Below are 17,763 nucleotides of genomic sequence, written 5' to 3'. Positions count from 1 at the left end.
GCTCTACTCTACGGCGGGGCCTGGGGCATGTGGAAGAGAAGTGGAAAGGCCTAGTTGGTTTGTTCCAGTGGTAGGCAGAGAAAATCCTGCCCAAGAGCCTTGGCATGGGGTAACTGCCTCTCCCTCCTCAGCTGATGAGCCAGCTCACGGCCGTCTGTCTGTCTGCCTGCCTGCCTGCCTGTCTCCTCTCTGCATCTGTCTGTGGCCTGCAGTACAAACAGTCCCTCCCCAACACACGGCCAGCACGGATCCACTCGCACGCCTGGTACTGCCACCCCGGCCCACCCAGAGACCCATTTATTCTGCTGCAGGGGCGTGGGGCCGTTTTAATCATCCTCGCTCTGCCACAAGATACAGATGGTTGTATTATTAATAGTCATAATTAATCAGCCTCCACGGAGGATCTTTTCCCTGGGCGTCAGATCCTCAGGACGAGCAGCCCCACGAGGGCCCGTTCCAGTCTCTGCTTTATAGACAGGGAATGTGAGGCCGGGAAGAGGAGGTGGCTCACGGCAGGGCCAGGGGACAGCAGCCTCGTCGGCGCTCCTGCCCAGCACACCTAGGTCACTGGGGGGAAGCCTTCAGGGCTGGGGGTGGGAGAGTAGCCCTCAGCCTGGGGGGGTGAAGTAAGAGGTCCCTGGCAGAGAGCAGAGGAAGAACGGTAGAACGCGAGCCAAAGCAGATGGAGGCAGGGCCTCGCGGGCTAGCAGGAGAGAGGTCTGGGGGCGAAGGTGAGGAGCCGGCCTTGAGTGGAGGGGGAGCCAACGCCAGCCCCCCCGCCCCCGCACCCGGACGGTGGACCTGGGCCTGCTGCTGGCTGCTTCCCCCGCTAAGCTCTGTGTCCCACGGACAGTGATTTAATGCTTGCGGCAGGCGGCTTCCTGATTTATGGGCTTGTTCTGGACAGGCCTGACTCCGTGAGCACAGCGGCAGTAAGGGGCTTCTCGCAGTCCTGCGGATGGCCGCCTGCCCACCTGCTCCCCTCGCACACTCTCCTGTCTTCCTCAGAGTGACAGCATCCACACCCGCACGGTCACATGTGCATAGACACACGGCGACCAGCAGGGCTGGCCGAGACGCCTGGTCCTCATTGTTAGGCTCATCCTGAGACTCGGCCACGGTGAATGAATGCCGGGCGCCGTGGCCCAGAGCCTTGGACTCATGCTCGGGGTACTCCATTCCATGGAAGGAGTCTGGGAGGGGGGATACAGCACCCCTGAGTCTCGGCCTCTCCCCACTGTGTTCCCCAGCCCACGTGTACCCTGTGCCAGGCCTTGGGGACAGCCCTGTGTCATGGGAGAAGCCCAGTCAGGAGTCAGGCAGATCAGGTCACACACTTGGGCTCTGCCACCAGTGCATGGCTGCAACCTCGGCCTATCCCGTCCTCGGCGTCCTCCTGTCCCTAAAGCTGTTTCAACAACAGCCACCTCGTGGGGTCAGCATGAGGATTTGAGGAGTAGAAAAGCTGCTGGCTAAATCAGAGCCCTTCCCCATCAAGCTCCGCCTTCCCAGTCTGTGACGTGGTCCCTAGTAACTCTTGCTGGCCCTCTCCTGGAGCTCTTTTGAGAGTCAGATGAGAAGAGGGCCCTGTGAAGGGTGGGGGTGGCCAGGGCACTGGTTCCAGCCCTGTGCATGCTGGGCGAGGGGCTCTGGGCACGTGGGGTGGGACCGGTGTAGGGGCCTGGGCCTCTGTCCTGCTCCCCAGCTGCCACAGTGGGGCCCTGCGGCTTCGGCACAGACGTTCTCTTCCTTGGGATCTCTAGGCAGCGTGAGCTCCTCGTCTCTGAAGCGGGCGTGGTGACAGCATGTACTGCAGTGCGTAGGAGGACCCATGAGACATTTGTGTTAAGCTTGACACACAGCAACCACTCGAGTTGCCAGTGTCCGTCGGTGGTGTCCCCGGCCTGACGGTATACGGGTGGATGCGGGGTTCGGAAGTACAGATGAAGGCCTAGCGAATGACCTACTGACATCACACTGCAACGGTTGCCATGTTTCCAGACGTCACATCCGTCCGTCCCCACCCAAGAGTCCAGGCCCTTCTTCAGGGCAGCTTAGAGGAGGGGTGGCGGACTCACACCCTGGCCAGCACAATGGTGCCCCGTGGTCTGTGTGGATCTCGGCTGACTCCCAGGGGTCAGCTTCCCAGCCCCACACGGCCACTTGGCTCCCCAGGAGGCCAGCACTCGCCTCTGTTCTTGCTTCGACTGTACGTCCACTGACCAGAGGAGGCTGACCTCCTGCGAAGAAGGCTGAGAGGCGGTCCTGATGTCTCACCTGAGCTAGGTAGGGCCTGCAGACCCCACGGCCAGCCCACGAACTTTCTTCTGCTGGCTGCAGCCTGAGCCCATCACAGCTCCTGTAATGCGTGGACTCCTGGGTCTGTGCCCTGTTCCCATGTCAGCTTCTGGGGTCCAGAAGACATGCAGAGTCCCCATCTTGGCAAGGACTTTGCTGAAGAAACGAGCCCCTGACACCCAGCCCAGGGCTGTGGGGGCTCAGAGGTTATGCGGGCCAAGTTGGGCCCAGAGAGGCAGGGAAGAAAGGAGGCAGGACAGGCTACAGCCAGGCCTTGAAGGACGGGGATTTGTGCACTAGAAGGGATGGCCTTCTAGAAAGATCAAAGTGTGTGGGCAAAGATTTGGAGTCATTCCTAGGGAAAGGCATGCCCTCTCCCATAAGACATCTGGACTTCTCTGGCCCAGATGGTCTCGGCTCTCAGTGACCAGTGGCTGTGGGATGCAGCAGATGGCCAGTGAGGGGCGGGGCCACCCCGGGCTGGAGCCAAGCAAAGCCAAGTGGCCCACACAGGCCAGAGCCCAAGACTTTGGCACCAGCCACTCAGAGCTCTCGACTCGAGAGTTAATGATTCATTTGTGGCCAATTTCTGCTGGCCATTGCCTGGAAATTCCCAAGCCTGCCCCTTCCCTTGGCTCTGTGAGCTCCAAGAGTACAGTCTCATTTATACTTGGCTGAGAACATCTCACCGACTATCCAGGGAATGGCTTTTAAAATGAAAGCAGGAGTGATGCAGGTTAGGCATGAGGAAGAACTAATTGTGGGCGGTAGGCCAGGGGCTGGAATGGTTGGCTTGTATGTAAAGTAACGTTAGAGTCCCCTCTCTGACCCCATGTGCTCAGTGCTGATGGAAGGAGCCCTGTTTGTGTTCGTGGTGTCCCCCGTTTAGTTCAGAGCAGGTGGGAATGGAATCCAATTGAATGTAATGTGGAAAATGTTGTAGCAGTTACAAGGGGGAAGTAGAGCTTGACCAGAGCAGGACTTGGCTGAGTAGAGAAAGCAATAACACATGCAAAGGCCCTGGGGCATGAAAGTCCAAGGGAAGTTGTTAGAGGAGGCTGAGTAGTTGTGGTGTGACTGGAGTGTGGCAGGAGGGTATGAGAGATGTCTAGAAGTATGGACTCAACTCGTAGGTGAAGGGCTTCAAGGACTTGGGAATTTGGGAGGCACTGGCAGGGGCCAGTCAGGACTGGTACCTGAGCAGGGACAGGTATGTTCAGTTTGGGTTTTTGGCTCATTTGTGCATTCGTGTCTTGATTCTGTTGGCCAACAAACCTTTCGTGGTAGCCTGCTCTGTGCAGGCTTAGGCCCAAGCCCTGCGTGGGCCCCTGCACTTGGCTGAAGGTGGGCTAGAGGGAGGGGGTTATATGTAGCAATCCAGGGGAGGGCTGCTGAGAGCATGAGCACAGGTCAGTGTAGAGGCAGGGAGATGGCCGATGGCCTTTTCAGACCCAGCCGGCCCCTGTGTTCCTTGCAGACTGGACAGACAGCCCGGACATTACCCCTGTCTGGTATGATCACGTGGTCTTACTGATTCCAGATGTGTGATCTGGTCACTTGCAGATGACCAGACTGAGGCCCAGGGAGGGGAGGGTGAGTGCCCGAGCCCAGACACAGCTCAGGGGCCCCCTCTCCCTGTCCTGGCTGGTTGCACACATATCCCCCCACCTCCCCACCTACCCAAAGTATTTCTCCAAATCAGACAAAAGAGAGCAGCCTAATCTTCCAGGTTGAAATATCCGGGGGCTTGGGGAGGAGGCTTCCTTTCTATCTTCAACTTTGCAAATTTAATTTCTTCCGATTATTTCTTGACAGTCCCAGGCGTTGGTGGTAAACAACCGTTCTCCCCAGAATGTTTCCCTGTGACAGCAGCTTTCTCTGGCGAGGGTGCTATCAACACTTGGCAGGGCCTCCTCCCGGCTCCCGGCTCCCGGCTCCTGAGAAGTGAGAGCTTCTGAAAAGCATTCAAGAATGTGGCTCTCCCAGTGCGCCGGGCTGGCAGGGGCTGGGACAGGCATGGGCCTTGCCTCTTTGTTCCCCACGGCTGCCCATCGCCCAGCCTACCCTCAGAGCCTCAAATGCCCCTAGTTGTGGATGGTCCCCAAGCGGAGAGGTGGGGCAGTATCAGGTATCCGCTGGCTCCCGAGGCCCTGGTGCCCGGGTCCTTGGCACAGCTCAGCGACCACAGGGAGCTCATCTCCAAAGGGTAACTCTGCCAGGCCTATCTGTGGCCAGGAGACCGGCAGTGTCCCGGCCCTATGTCCTCCGTGGCCTGCGTCATGCTGGCTTAGGTGTCCTGAGTCAGAGCCAGGAAATGGATCTGTGTACCAGGTTAGAGGTGCCATCGTCCTGGGTGGCTGGGGTGAACCCCAACCTCCTGCCTGTCCATGCTACGGTGGGCCTGGCCTGGGTTTGAACAGTGCCTGGAGGAGAGGCTGAGATAGACAGCCAAGCCTCTAACCCCACACGGCTAGTAACTGCCCCTGGAAACGCGTGGGCCTGTGGGTAGAGCAGAGCGCCCAGACATGGGCTGCAGTGTGTTTACCCACGCTGGACCACTCTCCTGGAAGGCCCTCTTGGACTTGTCCTCTGGACAGGAATTTACCCAAGAATTATTCTCCGGTGAATCCTTTCCCTGCGGCCCTTCCTGTAAGGGACACTGCCCTCTTTTCCTTAGAGTGGGCCTCCGGATCTCCACCAGGGCCCCATCATAAGGTCCTGTGGTCACCTTTCCCTGCAGCAGGCTCCCCCGGTTACCTGTGTGAGTGCTTTGAGCTTATCTCTGCTCCTTGCATGCCTGACACATACTAGATGCTCAGGAAGAGCCTGCTGGATTTGATGAAGGGGGTCCTCAAGGCAGTGTCGGGGTGTCCCTTTGTTAACGATGTGGTAGAGAGGAGAGGAGAGAGTTTGTCGATGGAGAGGCTGACCTCCCTAGGCCAGGCGCCCCACCCCCCGCCCTGCCCTGCACAGCTGGGGCCCGGGGGATTGCTGGGGTGCTGCAAGGGACCCCTCCCCACCTCTCTGCAGCCCAGCGCCTTCCTTGCTGGCAGGAGCCAGCTCCCTGGGTTGGCCGTGTGATCACTCTCCAGAAAACACCCCAGTGGAAACTGCATGAATGATTGATAAGAGCTGAGAGCTGTTTAATTTTTTCCCCCTGTTTAATGGCTATCAATAATTTAATACGCTCTCTGTATGTTTTTAAGAAATAGCACCCATTTTGCCCGTCTCCGGTTTAGCGGGCTAAATGATTTAAGTGTTGGGAACGGGCTCTGAGGACGGAGGCTGAGCAAGTCAGAGGGATCTGGAGGCTGGGGGTGGGGGGAGACGGGTTCAGAGCCAGCCAGCGGCCCGTGGCCCGGGTGTGTGTGCATGAGTGTGTGTGTGTGTGTGTGTGTGTGTGTGTGTGTGAAGGTGGGAGGGATGGAGGACGGAGGGGGCGGGTGAAAGCCAGCGCCTCTCTGCTAAGAGCAAGATAATTGCTTTTCCGGGTCTCACTGAGCAGCAGCTGAACAGCTGTCCGCTCGTCGCCGCCCCCCCCCACCCCAGTGTCGAGCTTTTCTGGATGACTCTGGGGGGCTCACGGGGGCTCGGAAGGAGCTTCAGCTAGTACTACTGGGGGCTGAGAACAAACCCCCCCCCAATACGTCTTTGCCCCCTTCTAAAGGTTTTAAGTCATTTTTATTTTAACGATACAGTGACTCCCTGGCCAGCCTTGTTTTCCAGATGGGGTAGGGCTGATGTTGGAGCAGGGAATTCAGAATCAATCGTCTCAGGGCTCACAGGGACCAGGAAGGTCATCTGCCAGTGTTCCCCCAAACTTCCCAGATGCAAAGGATCCCCTGGGAGGACTTGTTAAAAATTTAAATTTCTGGGCTGTTTTCCAAACCCACAGCCTTCCCTTCTCTAGGGAGAGGCCTAGAACATGTGGGTTTACCAGGTAGCCCAGGTAAGTTCTTATCGGCAGAGGAGTTCAGGAAATGTCGACTCCAGCTCCGGCTTCGGTGCTCACAGCACACATAGCACCACATGGCTGCTCCCCCTGCTTGCTCACCTCCGGGGACAGGGTACTCACCACTCTGGGAGACAGCATATGCACTTAGGGAAAGTATGCTCAGTCCAGAGATCCCTCTGACATTAGGCTTGTCCCACTCAGGCTATCCTAATGTATGTGGAGTTAACCTCCGCTAAGGACAGACTACCTCTCCTAGGACCTCTCCCTTTCTGGCTGTCCACTGGTTTATCTATGCCTCTCTGTTGGGCAAGGAGCTTCCTTTCCTAGAAAAGCACTCTGGGTACCAGAGAAAATGTCCCAGGGATAGCCCAGGCATAGGGGTGGGGAGGGAGTGGGCAGACACCATCCCTGGCACAATGGGGCCCTGGAGGGAGGCAGAAGGGGACCTGGGCTTCAGAACTGCCTTGGCCTATCAGGGTCCAGTGCTCCCGTGGGAGAGAAATATATGACTCACCAGAGACTGTGGACTAAGCCAGATCTCCGGGATGACAGTGAGGGATCTGAGACCAGAAGAAACTGCCCCAGGGTCACACGTCCATTAAGAACGGAGCTGGGACTGCAAAGATAGGACAGGGGGGCCCAGCGAGGGGCATCAAAGATGAAGCCCTGGTGCTGGGGGTCCACTGAGACCCCGGTTACCGCTGGGCTGGGAGGCAGGACAGGGCAGGGCTCCTCCTCCTCACTAGGCGCTCGCTGGTGGAGACAAGTCAGTACATCCAAGGATTTGTAGCAGAGCCGAGGCCCCATCTGTCTGGCATCACAGCTCTTCCTTCGCTTTGCCTGGTCTTTTGCCTTGTTCCTACCGAGAGGCCGCAGTGACTGCATGTCAGCCTTGCTCTTTTCTTTTCATCGTTAGAGGGAAGGAACGGTACACATTTCACAGGTGTCATTGTGCACTGCAAAACAGGGTGCCCATTAAGCCCTCCTCCATTGCATAGATGCTCGTGGTACCCTCAAGTTCAGCCCCACCCTCGATGTATGTGGGAGAAGCCTGGGTCCTGGCAGGTGCTGGCATACAGTCCCCCTGTGCCCCTTCACCGAAACCTGCTCTGGTCTTTACAACATCACTCGGGGCCGTGGGGTGGGGGTGGTTATAGGTCTTGACCCCAGAGGAAGAGGAGGAAGGGTGCCGCTGAACCCTGACAGGGCTCTTGCTTGCAGAGCTCTGAGAGCTGGCAAGACCGCAAAAGACTAATCCGTGCTCAGGAAGGCCCAGCCCTGGAGCGAGAACTGCGTGAGTCTAGATACCTGGGCAAAGCCGGGGGCAGTCAGGGAAGGCATCCAGGAGGAGGTGCCACCTGCCCTAGGGCTTGAATCATGGAAGGAAGAAGAAAGGCATCCCAGGTACAGAGGTGTGAGGCAGCACTGTGAATGTGTGCGGGGAAAGTGAGATGAAGACAGCTGGGCTGGAGAGGTGGGCAAACCAGGGTGGGCTGGACCGGGAATGGCTGGGTGGAGCACCACAGAAGGCTGGATTGTTCCAGCTTCTGTTGAAGGACTACATCCACGCAGAAAAGTGTGCATATCCAAGTGTAGCTTGACAAATTGTCACGAAATGAACACAGTCATGTAAACACCATGCAGATCAAGAACATTCCAGATGCCCCAGAACCCCCTATGTGCTCCCTCCCTGTCCCTGCTTCCCCTCCAGGACAGTGACTTCTGATTTCCAACAGCATGCTGCCAACAATACAAACACCCCAAAACTTCATGCTTCAAACAAACGACCACCGTTTGTTATGTCTCCTGGTTCTGGGATTTGCCTGGACCATCCCTCTGGTGGTTTCCCTTGGGCTCATGTGACTGTAATCACAGCGAAGGGCCGACTGGACCAGAAGGCTGGTGGTGATGGGCTCAGTCACATCTGGCCGTCGGCACTGGCTGTTGGTTGAGTGGCCTCAGGTGTCCCCCATCCTCCAGTAGGGGAGACTGGCTTCTGACGGGGGCCAAGGTCATAAACAGCATGCCCCGAAGGCCTAGTCTCTGTAAGCCAGAGAATGTTCCTTTCAGGAAGTCCTATTGGTCAAAACAGGTCTCAAGTCCAGCCCAGGTCCAGGGTATCGAGAACAGACTCCCCCACCTTGATGGGAGTCACCACAGCGAAGAATCTGTCACCCTGTTTAGTCGACCACAAGCACAGAGTAGTCTGCCTGGTCTTGACCTTTCTGTAAATGGGGCCCTTAAGCATGTTCTGTATTGCATCTGGCTTCTTTGGGTTGTCAAGTTTGTGAGATTTCTCTCTATCCTTGGATCCAGTTGCGGATCCTTTGTCCTCATTGCCGTGGTTTTTATTCCACTGTGTGGGTCACCAGGTGTCCATCCTATGACTGATGGCCTTTTGGGAGGCTTTTGGCGGGGGGTTGGGCCATTACAAATAGCACTGCTCTGAACATTCTAGTACATGTCCTCAGATGTCCCACACACGCGTATCTCTAGAGGTGGAGTTGCCCTGGTGCGATAAGCCACTTGGAAGGATGGGAGACACTTCCAAACTAGTTTCTAAGGCAGTGGTCGGTGCATGCCCTTCCAGCTGTGTTTGGGAAGGCTGCAAAGGCTTTGCAGCGGGGAGCAATGTGTCTACGGGGCTTTTCGGAAGTCCTCCTGGCTGAAGATCTCTGACCCTGAGGCTCCCTGTAGTGTCCCTGATGGACTCACCTCGAGCCACAGGCCTCCAGGCTAGGGGAGATAGAGCCATCAGACCAGCTGGCCTCCCGGACCCCGAACACTCAAGGAAGCTGCGTGCCTGCAGCGCTGACCCATGAGGACCCTGGAGCCGGAGGGGCTGCCATGATGGCCTCCATCCGTGACAACTCGGGGCAGTGTGTCAAGCAGTCCCCAAGGAGATTGGGGTCTACCTCTGGCTTTGCCTCTCTTACCATGAGCCCCTGGGAGGAAACCCTTTCCCTAGCAGGGCTTTGCTTTCCACATTTGGGAATCAACAGAGAAGAGTATCAACCTCACCAAGTCTCTTGCCTCTCCCCAGCCCCAAGGCTATATTCTGGAATGTAACAGGGAGGGGCATCAGGAGGCCCTTGGAGAGCTCATTGGGCTTCCCGAATTAAAGACAAGTCAAGGGCACCTGGGTGGTTCAGTCAGTTAAGCGTCTGCCTTCAGCTCAGGTCATGATCCCGGTATCCTGGGATCAAGCCGCACATCCATCAGACCTCCTGCTCAGTGAGGAGCTTACTTCTCCCTCTGACCCTCCCCCTGCTCACTCTCTCTCACTCTCTCAAATAAATAAATTTTTAAAAAAATAAACAAGTACATAAATCTCCAAGATGCGTCAGTTGGCCAGTTTTCTTCATCTTATTCACTAAACACCTTCACTGCCCCGTCCATCAGTCACTCGTTTGTTTGTCCAACCATCCCTCCAGAAGTCACTGGCCTTTCTAGTCTCCGAGGAGAGGGATAAACTTGACTCTGTTCCTGTGGTCCAGAAGCTCCATGCAGGGAGGAGACTGGCCTCCAGAAAGCTGGAGAAGACACGGTCGACCAGACCCCAGGCCCCTGGAAGGAGAACAAGGGAAGGCCGGGCCGATCCTGGAGGGCTCAGTGGAGGCACTTGAGCAATGTCTTGAAGGCCAATGGGGCCCAGAAAGACAGAGCAGTGGGAGACAGGGCTCGGAGCAGAGCACCAGATGTGACCCGCGGCCCTGAGGGGTGTGTGTGTGCCTGTGAGCTGCTGCTGTTAGAGCCGGGGCCTGGGCCAGGCCTCTAACACCAAGTTTAGAAGACAAGCTCTGGCTGGGGAGGTGGGAGACAGCGTCCAGTTTCTGGAATGGCTCCACTTCGAGGGGGTCAGCTCAGCCTTCCAGGACATGGCCAGAGGAGCCTGGGCAGGCAGAGCTAGGAGGTCAGTGGGGCAGATGGGGGCCACCTGCATGGTTGGCTTGGAGCTCACTGTGTTCTCTGGTCTGTCCCGCAGGACTTGCTGTGCTGTGTTTGGCCAAGTTGGACCGCAGGGGCCGTCGCCTTCTTCCCACCTTGGCGTCCTTTTCCTAACGCTCTTTGCAGCCTTGAGTCCTGGTCGTCTGCAGAGGCCTCAGCAGGTAAGCAGGACAGACTGGCCCCCGGTGCTGTGCCTCTTGTGCTATGGGACTGGGGAGCTGAGGAACGAGGGGACAGGGCTTATTTGTCAGTTTTCACTTCTTTCTTGGCTGCCTCCTCTCAGAGGGAGCCAGACAGTGGAAGGGGTTGCATCCTGGCCTGGAACTGGGATATTAGGTTTTGCATTGTTGCCAGGGCCCATGTGGCCTTAGACGGACCTGTCACTCTCCAGCCCTCCCATCTGTACTGAGAATAATAATGGTGGACACGCTGACCCTGTCTCTGTGTGCCAGGCACCACACTAAGTGCTGTGTCGTTATTAACTCTTTCCATCTGCACACCACCCTGTGAGGCAGGTGCTGGAATCAGGTCCACTATAAAGGCAAGAAGACTGAGGCTTGTGGTTGGGAAGGAACTTGCCCAAGGTCACATACCTGGCTAAGCCCCCGTGGGTACCCCTTTGGGTCTGTGTGGCTCCAGTTCCCATCCCTAATCCCTGGACTGTTCTGCCCCTGGCTGTGCCCACCTCTGCTAGCCTCTTCCTGGGGGCAGGAACTGAGGCAGTCATGGGGTTTTCAGAAGTGCCGGTCCTAATCCAACTCATGGCAAAGGGAGGGGACTCCCACAAGGTGACAGTGGCTGCGGTGACCTGGGGTCACGCCTCATTTGTGGATGTGGTGTGACATGAATCAGGCCTGGCCTCTGCGGTCCCCAAAGTGGTACCTAGGGCCCCTTCTAGAGGAAGAACATGCTGGCTAGATAAGGTTCTCTCTCCCTCTGCCTCCCTAGTTTAGTTTTCCTAGCTTGTATTAGGCACTTACTGTATGCTAGGCCTGGTGTCTGGCCTAGAGGGGAAAGGGGCTCATCTCATTCAGGGAGATCACAACAGATGTTATACAAGCCCCATACCAGTGCAGTGGACAGTGCTAAGAGGTTGGGGGTGAGCATTCCAGAGGAAATAACCCCAAAGTGAGTAGTGTTGTAAGGAAGACAGGAGCAGGGGACGGGTAGGAGGGCCTGGCAGGAAGGGGAATGAGGTTGGCAAGGGGATGGGAAGACTGTAAAAGCCACAAGTGCCAGGATGGAGAACTGGATCCCAAAGGCAGTAGGGAGCCGTGGAGGTTCAAAGTGAGATAGGGGCCTAATGAAGGTGGCTGCATTGGAGAGGCTATCAGAAGGGCCCTGCTGTAAGCAGGGAGACTAACGGGACTGTCCCAAGGGCACAGTAAGAGGTCAGATGCCTCAGGTAGAGCCAGAACAATGGGCACAGAGCAGGACTGAAAACATAAGACACCAAGGCAGGGAAGTTGGCAGGGGTGCAGTTGGCCAGGGGTGGGGGTGAGGCATGTGGCTGGGAAAGCTGCCATGATGCAGGGTGCGGGGTAATGATGGAGCTCTGCATGAGTATGGGGACTCTGGAGTCTAGGAAGTGTTCTTGGAGGCAGTGGGCCAAGTTGTGGTCCAGTGTTGTCTCTGAGAGGGCCAAGATTTTCGTGAGAAGGAAGATGATTTGGGTGGTGTGGTGGTTAAAAATGGGCATGATGTTCTCAGCTATAAATACTCATATACATATAAGTTCCAGAAGATTCTCCCCACCCACAGTCAAACCTGTATCATGAATAGCTAGGCACACACGCTTGTGCACACAGACACGCAAAGCTGTCCATGTGTGCCGAGGGTATACAGATGTGCATGCACACCCGTATGCAAATGGGCACGCATGCACAAATGCACGCGCTGATACCCGGAGGAACGCTCCCTCACACACGCATGTACACAGACATGGCTCACGCACACCGTAAACATACACATGTGCACACAGACTTGCACACATGTACACACCCACAGACGCCTTCACAAACTCCCATGGTGAGGCTCCACAGCTGCTGGGCACAGTCCCTCCGAGTGCACACGGTCCCCCACAAGCACGGGGAGGCGCTCCTGTGCGTGCACAAAGGGGCTCTGTTCCAGGGAAAAGGAGTCGTTCGGGGTTCAGTAGATTCTCGGCTGTCAGAGCTTCCATGGCACAGGGAGTTGCAGGGTCTGTGTGGTGTGGAGGGTTAGTCTATGTGTGGGGAAGAGGTTCGGGCAGGACCTCTGGGAGACAGGAGAGGAGGATCAATCTGCCAGCTTGCTTTAGAGACCCAAAGCGACCGAGCACAGAGCTCAGCTCTTGCAAAGTCGCAGACAGGTGGAAGTTTTCACCTGCTCTTCGCTGGCCCTGCCCAGCTCCCCAACCCATGTTTGTCAGAATCCACTAGAATCAGGACTGGCTATGTCATGTGTGGGGCTCATGGAAAGGCAAAAAATAAGAGTCTCATTATTGACAAATGATTATGGGTTTGGTGGCCACAGAGCATCATGGGTCCTTCTAAGCATGGGGCCCTGTGCAGTTGCCCAGGGAGCCCACTCTGCCTGTATGAAGTGGAGTGATTGCAGGATTAAGTGCCAAGAACTGAGTTTGTGTGCAGTCTCCACCAGTAACTTACCAGCCCAGAGACCTTGGGCGAGTCCCTCATTGCCTCTAGGAGTCTTATCGGCCAAGGGGAGAGATGTGCCCCTCCTCCCCCAGTGCCAGCATCCATCTTGTCCCCAGCAGCCTGGGACAGTGGCTTCAGCTAGAGTGAGATTTAGATCCCCTCTGTCAGGCAGTGGTGTCAAGGAGGCCCTGACCTTTGACAGCCTAGTTTGTCTGTGCTTTGCCAAACCCACCAAGGGCAGAGGTGGCTGGGAGCGTCTGCTCTGTGTTTTATTTGCAGAGTCTTCTGCCTTATTGTCTTTTGCCTACCCACCTCTGCTTGGCAGACTCGCTGTAGCTCAGATGCCATGGAGCCTTTTCTGACCCCTGCTTCTCCCTCCTGACCTTTGCCCTGGGACCCTTCCAGGAGCCACCATGACCCCTTGCCTTGAGACTTCTCTACCACGTGCAGAGCTTGTTCACACCCCAACCCATCACTGAACAAGCCCTTGAGAGGTCCCCTCTTATGTGTCAGATGGGAAACAGAGGCTCAGAGGTACAGCCCACACCCTGGCACCTGGGTGAGGGCAGGCCTGTAGCAGCCAGCGGTGCGGGCAGTGACAGCAGAAGGAGGCCCCTGGGCTCTGCTCTGGGCCAGCTTCCCATGTCAGCATTCTGGAAGACTGGCTTTTCCCCCTGGGAAAGAGCTCCAGCCTCTAGCCCAGTAGAGACCCCAGAGGTGTGTGGGGTGCCGAAGAGGGCCTGGTGGAGCTGGAGGGCTGGCCAACTGGAAGAGACAAAACCCTAGCCCTGCTCCTCCCTGTGGTGACTTGGCCCCGTTCCCGCAGCCAGGAGGCCTGCAGCCAGATGTGTGTGGTTCCGAAGCATCAGGCGCAGAGGTGAGAAGGCCCCAGCTGGTCTGGACCATAACGGCCTACAGAGTCTGGACACAGAAAGAGGGTCTCTCGTCGGGGGCATGACCGCAGGCCCGTGTAGCCGGCAGCTTGTGAACAGCACTGTGAACAGCTTTGGCCAGTACCTGCAGAAGGTCCTGACCTGATCAAAGGTACAGACTGTGGGCCGAGGCTTCGGGGTTTTCCAGCTCTGCCACTCCTCTTCGTGATGCCAGATTAGTGGCTTGACCTCTCTGTGTCTTATTTCCTCGTCATTAAAATCGGGATACTGGTAGGACCTAACTCACTGTGTTGTGAGGAATTCGGTCAACTAAGCCATGAGAATCTCGGCTGCTGTGTCTAGAATGTGGTTCGCACCCCACCGCGTGTGGGTGGATGGTGGGCAGGCAGCTGGAGGACAGCGGTAGAGCAGACCTGAGCACTGTGGGCACACGGAGGTGGCGGAGTGGAGGGGTGACATGGCTGGTGTCATTTAAGAAAGGACGTAGGGAGACAGCAGCGTTGGGGCTGGGCTGGATTCGAGTTTCATGAGATAATCACAGTTGTTGATCCCAGCTCTGTGGGCAGAGACATGGGGTGACAGCCACACTCCCTGGCCAGCCCCTCTGGCCCCTGGTTTGTAACTTTGGGTTGCCAGCATGCACACCATCAGCTGTCAGTCAGCAGACTTCCCGGGTTATATGGAGCAAGGCGGCCTTGGGGCTGGCTGCAAAGACCTTGACAGCAGGCCCGGCCGTGGCATTCCCTGGGGCCCCATGGGGCGTGCCTGTCCATCTTCGGCACCAGCTGAGAATGCACACCCCGTTCTCCTTGCCTGGAATTTGTTGCCCGCGGCCCAGGCCCCTCCACTGCCAGCCTGGGAAGCCTGCCCTGAGCCCACATCCCTGAACCCAGCTGGAACTGGAGATCGTCTACAGCCCCCTGATCATTCCTGCCCCAGATAGACGACTCTCGGTCAGGAGAGCAGGGCTGCTGCCCTGGCAGGTCCTCCAAGCAGGACTTTGTTCAAACCTCAACCCTGCCACATACCTGCTGTGTGACCTTGAACAAGTGGCTGCCCTTCTCTGAACAGTTCTTTATGGGTACATAAAATCAGAAAGCTGGCACCCGTTGGGGGTCACAGCCTGCAGTGGTCTTCGGGGCTTTGACAGCCCAGTGAGGCTGAGATTATCTTCTAATACAGATAAGGAAACTCAAAGCACAGAGAGGTTAGCAAGCATCCCCAGGATCACAGAGCTGTTGGTAGAGCTGGGATTCAGCCCAGTTTTATTTGACACCATAATATGTGTTTTCTCCACTACAGCAAACTGTGATGGGTACTTGGGTACTCCCGGGTGATCCATTCACTCTGCCAGCCAGAGCCTGCAGAACGTTTACCAGGCTCTGGTCCCGTGCTAGGCACTGGCGTCCAAAACTGAATCTGCATCTGAGAAGCTGAGTGAGCCCAGCCCTGGGCTTGGAAGTCCCAGGGTCTCCAGTGCAGGACCTGCTAGCAGGGGGCCCTCAGCAAGTGAAGGCTGAAGCAGCTGGGAGGAGCAGCTCTTCCTGGATGCTAGAGGAGGCAGCCTGGGGGACTGCCTTGAGGAGGAGGCTGGATCCCTATGCAGAATGGGAGAATAGGGTCTTTCTAGGGTCTCTGTACAACTTAGAAAGACTTGCCCTGTGGGGTGTTCAGTTGAAGAGGAAGATTCATTGAGCCACAACTGGAAGTAGGTGCTAAGGGAGCCCCTGGGGTTCTCAAAGGCTGGGCTAGTTTGACCTTGATCCTGTAGAGAGTGGGGAGCCAAAAGGGCTGTCCAGCAGCAGTAGCAATTCTGAAGGCCAGGAAGGGAGGGTGGGCTTTGGCCCCCTAGGCTCCCAGCTCCACCCAGAATGGCGACAGCAGGGAGTAGCAGGGCTGGACCTTGTTTACTCCAGCAGGCTGGAACCCCAGCTTTACCAGGCCCTCTTCTGTACTCCAGACCCCTCTGTGGCCTCTCCTAGGCCAAGGGCTGGAGCTCTTTACCAGAAAAGGCAGTCTTCCAAAATGCTGGAATAGGAAGCTGCCCCAGAGCAGAGCCCAGGAGCTGCCCTCCATTACCCCCACCCGTACCCCTGCGTGATGTGGGCCTGACCTTAGCCCACGGGTGGGGTTGCAGGGAGACATGGGCGAACCTGTTGAGTGATGTGCTAGGGACGCAGAAGCCCAGAGATCAGCCCAGGGTCAACTAGCATCCCCGAGACAGGTGCAAGAGACCAGCAGGCCAGGCGAGAGGGATTTTTTTCCTGAGGGTGGGAGGGAAGGTCTGTGTCCCCCTCTGGCTCTCCCAGAGTCCCGTGTGAGCCTCGCCAGATGGATGTGATCACCCCTGTAGGTATGCAGAGCTGCACATGTGCCATAGGGGCCCCTGACTTCGGCTACCAACAGGGCCGGCTGGGAATTGGTAAATTACACCGAGAAGGATTCCTTGGGTGTTATTCACTCCGGGTGCTTCTCCCTCCCACTGATGTTTGCTCACCTGGCTTTGTCTGAGCTCCTGAGTCGGTCTCCCTCTGGTCCCTAAGCCACACACTTAGGATGAGAACAACCACGCCTCTGCCCTGTGTCCCAGGTCCCAAGCCTCTGTGACCTTGCGGGGTGGGAGCAGACACTGGGTGCGGCCGCAAGGGTGGCATCTTCATTGGAAGCATCTAAATAGTCTTTAGAAATCATTTGGCCCAATGCCTCATGGTACAGATGGGGAAACTGAAGTGTGGCCCGGGGTGGCACGCCATGCTTTCAGCGGAGGCCGTGCCTCCCTCAGTAGCTTTTGAAGCAGGGCAGGGGTAGAGCCTGGCAGGGCCCCAGACCAGCAGTGGGGGTGGTGACCTGGCCCTGGGGCACAGTGAAGAAAGGCAGGACCAACCCCTAAGGGCCAGGGGGCACAGAGATTAGGGCCTGGGACGTTCTGGGGGGTCTGTGGAGATCCGCCCAGAACTGGGACTGAGAATAGCCTTGGGCGCCCTCAGACCTGGCTCTGTGAAGCCTCTTTTGTCTTCCAGCTCCTGTAATCACCACCTCCTGCCAAGGCCTGGACCATTAGGGCTCCTCCTCCCATCTGTTTACCAAGAGAAAGGAGTGAGGGCTAGAGATTACTGGCCCACAGGCCAGGGTGGAGAGAATACTCTGGAGTCAGGGCCCTATTTGAAAGCTGACAAGTTACAGGGGTGAGAAAGGACAGAAGGCTCCTGAAACCAGGGACCGCCCAAAGTCCTTTGTCAGCTCCCTGGGCTGAGCCACAACAGGGTGCCCAGTGCAGCCTGCAGTTTATGAGGCCAAGGATCTGGTGTGGCATCCAGAAAAAATGTCTGGGTTCCAAGGGACTCTAGGGTCAAGGAGGGCTTCCTGGAGGAAGTGGAGCTGCAGCTGGACCCTAAAGAAAGAACATGACTGTGAACTGAAAGCATTCCAAGCAAAGGGGACCAGCTAGGTCAAGGCCCTGAGGCAGGCACGTGGGGTGGGGGTGGGGGGCAGACTGTGGGGCTGGGTGGAGGGCCCAGACTGGGCAATGAAAGAAATGAGGTGGACATGCCCCCTAGAGGCCAGATGGCAGAAGGAGAAGGGAGTTTGCACTTTCCTTCTAACTTGCTAAATCCCCGAGCAGATTCCTGCCCCACTTCTGTGCCTCAGTTTCTCTCAGATCTCCCTAGAGTTTCAGACACAGTAGGGCAGTACCTCAGTAGAAGGGTCTGCCTTTGGGGAGGGTGTGGGCAAATGCCAAGATCCTAGGCTGCCTGGAAGTTGGCAGCCAAAGGCAAAGGCACTGCTGTAGGACCCAGGGCTTCTCTTTGGCTAGGGGAGAGCTGACCTCAGACTCCACGGTTTTGCCAGGAGTCTCCCCGAGCCTGGCCGGATGGGGCCTTGGGCCCCCTGGGGAAGGACCACCCCCCCACCCTTGCAATGGGCTAAGGGTCTGGCTCTCAGAGCCAACTCCAGAGCCAAGAGTCTGTGGAGTGGGCTTCCCTTGTCCTTCCTATTCTCAGGGAAGGGGGGACAGGTGGCCCTCCCCAAG

The 17,763-nt window shown here is 56.9% G+C and overlaps 1 protein-coding gene across 4 annotated transcripts in view; it reads left to right on the top strand.

The window, feature by feature from the left end:
- ZMIZ1 (zinc finger MIZ-type containing 1) overlaps nucleotides 1-17,763 on the top strand; it is a 232,659-nt gene that overhangs the window by 36,576 nt on the left and 178,320 nt on the right. For all 4 annotated transcript variants that reach the window (XM_059169783.1, XM_059169782.1, XM_059169784.1 and 1 more), the window contains exon 2: nucleotides 10,239-10,362. The gene's annotated coding sequence lies outside the window, so the exon portion shown is untranslated. The remainder of the gene's footprint in view (nucleotides 1-10,238; nucleotides 10,363-17,763) is intronic.

Source organism: Mustela lutreola, chromosome 4 (assembly GCF_030435805.1).
Source record: "Mustela lutreola isolate mMusLut2 chromosome 4, mMusLut2.pri, whole genome shotgun sequence".
NCBI classification, from domain to species: Eukaryota; Metazoa; Chordata; class Mammalia; order Carnivora; family Mustelidae; genus Mustela; species Mustela lutreola.
This window is presented reverse-complemented; position numbering and strand designations above follow the sequence as displayed.